Genomic DNA, 6842 nt, shown 5'->3' on the forward strand with positions numbered 1-6842 from the left:
TATCTCTAATTAGGGATCGAGATAAAGTCCCCCATGCGTGAAGGCATGGATTTTTGGTGTCATTTCTTCCTGTGTAGCTTGAAACACCGAAAGAATTAACAAGTTCATTGGGGGGGTTGACTGTTAGAGGTGTTATGTTAACATAACAGTATTTTACGGACCTATCGCTCTATTGAAGAGAGTCGATAAGTTGATTTGGTCGTCAGAGGTGTGGTGTTAACTTGACGAGTTTGTGGACCTATCGCTCCATTGAAGAGAGTCGATAAGCGGATTTTGTCAGAGGTGTAGTGTTAACGTGACAAGAAAGATATTGCTATGGAAGCAATTTTGAGAACTTATCGCTCAATTGGAGAGAGTCGATAAGTTGATTTGGTCGTCAGAGGTGTGGTGTTAACTTGACGAGTTTGTGGACCTATCGCTCTATTGAAGAGAGTCGATAAGTGGATTTTGTCAGAGGTGTAGTGTTAACGTGACAGGATTTGTGTTGCAATTGGAGCAACTTTGGGGACTTATCATCCTATTGACGAGGATTGATAAGTGGGTTTTGTCAGAGGTGTATTGTTAACGTGACAAGAATTTGTGTTGCGATTGGAGCAACTTTGGGGACTTATCATCCTATTGACGAGGATTGATAAGTGGGTTTTGTCAGAGGTGTATTGTTAACGTGACAAAAATTTGTGTTGCGATTGGAGCAACTTTGGGGACTTATCATCCTATTGACGAGGATTGATAAGTGGGTTTTGTCAGAGGTGTATTGTTAACGTGACAAGAATTTGGAGTGATGCAAACTGAATGCATACTCTGTGGGGATGATGATCGTCAGAAGTGTAATGTTAACTCGACGATGTGAAAGATTCGTTACTCTTAATCCAGTGGATTCCAAGTAACCAACCCCCAGTCTTGATGAAGACTTAGCAGGGGAATAAAAAAGAGGTAGACAAGGCACATCACCTAGTGGGGCACTATCCATGAAGTCGGAATAGAATCACATCACCAGGTAGGCCATTATCTGATGAGTTTGACTATCAGAGGTAATTGTTAACGTGATAGTTGTTGGAGGCCCGGCATCCTACTGAAGAGGATTAGCTTCAGTGGCCGTAGTATCTTCCCCTTCTGACTGAGGAGATTGGACTTGGTCCGATTGCTCTGGAGAAGGTTGGGCTTGGTCCGATTGCTCAGGTTGATCCTGCCTACTTTGTTCTTCAGCTCTGATCCTGGCAATAATTTTTTGAGCCTGCTCGCCTTGAGAGATTAGTTGTCTCCAAGAACGGCATTCTGCAACTCCTATTCGGGCTAGGAGGTCGGTTTGCAAGTTGTGTCGACAGGTCTCTACTAAGGTAGATTGTGTCATACCTGACGAACACCGGAGAGCCATGGATCGGAACCTTTTGACATAGGCTTTGACGGACTCCCTCTTCTTCTGCTTAGTAGCAAGAAGGGTATGGATGGAGACTTCTGTATCCTCTTCAAAGAATCTTGACAGGAAGAGTCTCTCTAGATCCGCCCACTTTTGGATACAGCCCGCAGGCAGTTTCCTGAACCATTCAAAGGCAATTCCCTTGAGGGTGCCAATGAACAATCGAGCCAGTATGGCATCGTTCGATATTATATTTCCAGTCTGTGACTTGAAATGATAAATATGTTGGTTCGGTGATCCCGTGCCGTCAAAAGTTTGTAGCGTCGGGACCTCGAACTTTGGAGGATAAGGGGCTGCATCCCATTCGGCAGGATAGGGTCTGATAACTCCCTCATCTTGGAGCTCGCTTCTGTTAGCAATGGCTTTAAGGCGGGCTTCCAATTCTTCCATTTTGGCAGACTGAAGATTCTGCTCGTTCTCAGTCTCTCTTCCTTCATCAGAGGAAGATTCCAGGCTGTGGGCTTCTTGGTCAGAAGCCGCATCATCAACCACTTTTCCCTTCCCTTTGCTTGTGTGAGGTCGGGATGAAGACGCTTTTCCTCTCCGGGAAGATTCTTGCCTAAGCGGCGATTTGTAGTAAAAGAAACGAAGGAAAATTGATTTGTATTCCTTTAATCTCAGTTACAATTGGATTTCCTGATTACAAAAGAGAGGAGAATGATCTGGATTCTCCCCTTTGTTTAATTCTGGGTTCTTCACGGTGGCGATGAGATGCCTCCCTCGAATGCTCGCGTCGAGTTTGCTTCTCGTTGACGATCCGATGTCTTGTTTCACTGGAATGTGGTCTTCTCCTCACGATTTGACGTTGTGGAGAACTCTGAACGAGTTTAAAACTCTATGAAAGAGTTGATTTAACCGAAAGTCGGTTATAAGCCAAGGATGAAGAAGATCTTGTTGCCGATCTCCAAAGCTCCAACCGAAGGATGAAGGATCCTCTTTTCGCTGCCAAGAAGTTCCAACCGACCGCCTCGAAAGATCCAGCCCTGATCTGATTATCAAAAATCCGATCTTTAACTCTGTTGAGTTTGTTGTTATTTATAGGGGATTAAGGGGTGTAACCACCTCCTTAATTCGCTCCTAAGTGGGGCTAATGGGATGTAACCACCCCTTAAATCACTCCTGAGTGGAGTTGTGATCCCCTCAGATCGTGGGAAACGGTTTTGAAACTGTTCAGCTCGTGTTTGAACGAGTCAAACGCAAAATCCGCGTTCTGGCGTGAATTCTGCATTCAAACGCAGTGTCTGGAAGCTCGGACGCAGCGATTGGAAGCTCACGCAGTGTCTGAAAGCTCGGACGCAGCGGCTGGAAACTGCGTTGGCATCTTGTTGAAAGCTGCGTTTGACAGCTTGGAAGCTGCGTTTGGTAGCAGGTGAAAGCTGCGTTGATAGCTTTCGGAGACTGCGTTTGTGGCCGAACATGAACTGCGTTTGCAGCTTTTGGAGCTGCGTTTGCGGCCGAACATGAGCTGCGTTGGCGGCCGAATCTGAGCTGCGTTTGCAGCTTTTGGAGCTGCGTTTGTAGCTTTTAGAGTTGCGTTTGAGCTGCGCTTGGAGCTGCGTTGAGCAGCGTTGGAGCTACATTCGTGGCTATGAACGCGATGCGTCTTGATGCTGGTGTGCGGGGAGGACTTCCGCAGTTTGATTTGAAGAGACCGTCGATTTGTAGTCTCTTTCTGTCGAAGCGTTGCAAAGATCGTCATTTTGTAATCTTTGTTTTAGCTCTCTGATATATGAGAGTCGTCAGATTGTAACTCCCGATGTTGATTATGAAGGCTGTTTGATTAGAGCTTCCATCAGTTGTCGTGAAGGTCGTCAGATTGTAACCTTTAGCGATCTACGTGAAAGTCTTCAAATTGTAGCCATCTGGAAGTCGTCAGATTGTAACTTCCATCATCGATGTTTTGATGGGGATCAGCTATCTATTGTGATTTTTAGACAGCCTACACTTCGATGTGGAAGCTAATTGACTCTCAGCAGGTGGAGAGTTTTGGACAGACCTTAGAGGTATCGCAGCGGGTGGAGACTGATGCTACTCCACATTGGGTGGGGATTTTCCCACATACTCCAGGTTATTCTACATTTGTTGGGATTCCAGCTGAGGTGACACAGCGCGGAAGTTATTTGGATTCGGATGCAGATGATGAGTTGGTTTTTGAATCGAGTGCAGCTGACAGACATAGTTTAGATACGGCCATTGGTTCGCCTCAGGTGGAGGTGTTTGAGGCCATTGGGATGCTATCAGCCGCAGAGTTGATGATATTGGAGAAGGGTTGCGAACTCTTCTATTGGATTGAGGTCGTTCGCGACCATTTGGGTGAACTACGTTTGGCTTGATTCCTTGGGCAAGAGGATACGTAGGCAGTCTTTATGATGCAGCCGGGTTGAATTTTGATGGGGGTAAGATTGATTTGGTGAGTAGACATCGACATTTGGAGAGTGTTTGCATTCTCATTTGGGTTCTCGACTTGTTATGGATTGAGTCCGTTGTCGTGAATTGTTTCACTTCGTACTGGACACAACAAGTGAGATATTTGGTTTGGTCGGTGTCGGCTCAGTTTTGAGAAAACTTCACCGAGGTGGAGAATTGTGAACACGCGGAGAAGAGTGGGGACCACCCACGTGCGAAACCAAAGTGGCCAAACACGGTTTCGTTTTCGTTGTTCGCGTGCGTGACGGCCCACCCAAAATGAAAAGTTAAGCTTTATAAATAAGCCGACGTTTTTCCCTAGGGTTTGGTAGCAAGGAGGCTTTTGTGCGGCTTTGTGCAAAGGAGCAGAGGCAGGGTACAAGAAAACAGTGTGGCGGCTGCAGCAAAGAAAAATAGGTCTTAGGGCTTCGTGAAGAGAGTTTTGTGCAGTCTATTGTGCTGTTTTGAGAGAGATATTTGTGCGAGGGGTTTGAGAGATTGTGTGAGGGTTTAGATTTGAGAGATTGTAAACCCTATTTGTATTCTCCCCCTCTATTAGTAGATCTCCCCTTTTTCTCTTTAATAGTAGATCTCCCCCTCCTTGCCCCGTGGACGTAGGCAGTTTGCCGAACCACGTAAAATTGGTTTGTTGGAGTGTGTGGCCATTGTAATAGTTTTAGGATCCCTCGACGCGCAGTCCTAGAGCTGACGAGAGGAAGAGCTAATATCCCACTTTGATGGGATATTAGGCTTTCAGATTCTTGTTCCCTTTGAGAAACAAGAATTCTTATCGATCTTTCTCTCTTATTGTGCACCAGAAACTCTGCCGAAATTTCCGCTGCGCACAACAAGTGGTATCAGAGCCCAGATTCCAGATCTAGGGTTTGGTTAGAGGAGTAGATCAATTTGGAGGCCCGTTTAGGACTTCGTTGGTGATAAAGGTGGGATCTTTTGGTAAAGACTCTATCTTTTAGTTTTGGATCTATTCTTTGTTCGTTGGTGCGTAAGATGTCGGGGAAAGAAGGTGCTTCGAGTGTCGAGGGTGGTGCTTCTGGCGCGAAGACCATTCAGAGTTTGAATATACACTCTATGAAGATAGATGTGGAGAAGTTTAATGGCACAAACAATTTTGGATTATGGAGATGCGAGGTTTTGGATGCGCTGAACGCGCAGAATTTGGAGGATACATTGGAGTTAGATGGCAAGCCAGATGAGATTGAAGAGAAGGTTTGGAAGAAGATGAATCGAACGGCGTGTGGTGTGATTAGGTCTTGTTTGACTCAAGATCTAAAATATGATGTGATGAATGAGACTTCTGCGAAGAAGATTTGGGAGATTCTCGAAAGCAAGTATTTGACCAAGAGTGTGGAAAATCGCTTGCATTTGAAGAGGAGACTTTATCGTTTCCAGTTGAAGAAGGGAACCTCCATTAGAGATCACATGAACCACTACACAAAGCTTCTTGCGGATTTGGCGAATGTGGATGTCAAGATTGAAGATGAGGACAAGGCGTTGCTGTTGTTGAGTTCCTTGCCCGACGAGGAATATGAGACCTTCGTTCTTACTCTGATTAATGGGAAGGCATCACTTTCGTATAGTGAGGTCACCGCTGCACTTGTGAATTATCAGCTTCGAAAGAAGGATAAGGATATATATATATATATAGAGAGAGAGAGAGAGAGAGAGAAGAAGATGAAAATACAATGGGATGTTGAGCTTGATACATTCACTTACAACATGATGCTCTATGCAAACAAGGACCGATGGATAATGCTACCTAAGATTTACTTTTTGCAATACCTATACTTGCATTATCTTTGGTCATTCTATTCGAGGACAATGGAAAAAAGCTATGAGCACTACACCAAAACGCATTCCGTTCAAAGCTAGGTTTTGTACCAACTCTGATGACGGAGGAGCAGGAGGACGAGGCATCTCCTTTGCCGATGTTTGCGCCTTGGGATTCATCGACAGCCAGGATTATTTTTTCGCCCCGGGTAAAAAAAATTCCCGGCTACGCCACTGCTTGTGGACTAACAACATCTAATTCACTTTGTCCCCATATCTTGTACAGGGAATTACTATATAAGTAGCCAGAACCCTATTGCAATGTAACTTTTTTTTTTTTGCTTTAGATATTCATATTTTAGGATATTATTTTTTTGGTAAATAAGATTTATTTTGATGCCATGTAGAGTAGTTTTACTTCCATGTTTTTATTTTTGCTATTTTCTTACATTTTCATTTGGAAGTAGTGGTTTACTTTCATGTTTTTTTTAAGTCTAGATTTACTTCTATGCTCATAGTTTATACCTTTATTTTCTTGTTATTATTCTTACTTTTGTAGTTAGATTTTTCCATGTATTTTTATTCTCTTTCTTTCATGCTCTCTAGTTTAAATTTTATTTTTTTATTTTTAATTTCTAAAATGTGGAACTAAAATATTATAGGAATTCTAAGATTGTATGAACTAGTTTATTTTTTTTATGATATGTGGATTGTTCTCTTGTGCTTAAAATGATTATGTTTAGGATAATCAACTAAAAATCTAAGTGGTAGAAGAAGAATTTGATAATTTATGTTTATCTTAAGTAAATTGATAGGTGATGTTTATAAATTTCAGAATTAATATCTTGTTATTGTTATTTTCATGAATGTTGATTTTACTTAGATGATAATTAACTTGGTAGGTTATGTTTTTTTGAGTGGTTTGATAGTCTATGCTTAATAAATAAATCAAAATTAAATATGATAAAAAGAAAGTAGTTCATAAATTCAAAATGAATCCAACTAGTAGATTCAATTCTAGATTTCTCATTTCTCTAATTGATTTCCTCCATCTTTTATTTGTTGAGATTTTTCTCTTTTTGGTCAAATTTCTCTTTATTGATTTTATTTTTTATTTTATTCTTTCTTTATTTATTTATTTTCTTAATTTTATTTCTATCTAATTTCTTCATTTCTCTTTCTTCCCTCTCTATCTAGTTTTCTTTTATTTATATATAATCACTCACCCTTT

This window comes from Asparagus officinalis, chromosome 7 (genome assembly GCF_001876935.1).
Source record: "Asparagus officinalis chromosome 7, Aspof.V1, whole genome shotgun sequence".
NCBI lineage: Eukaryota > Viridiplantae > Streptophyta > Magnoliopsida > Asparagales > Asparagaceae > Asparagus > Asparagus officinalis.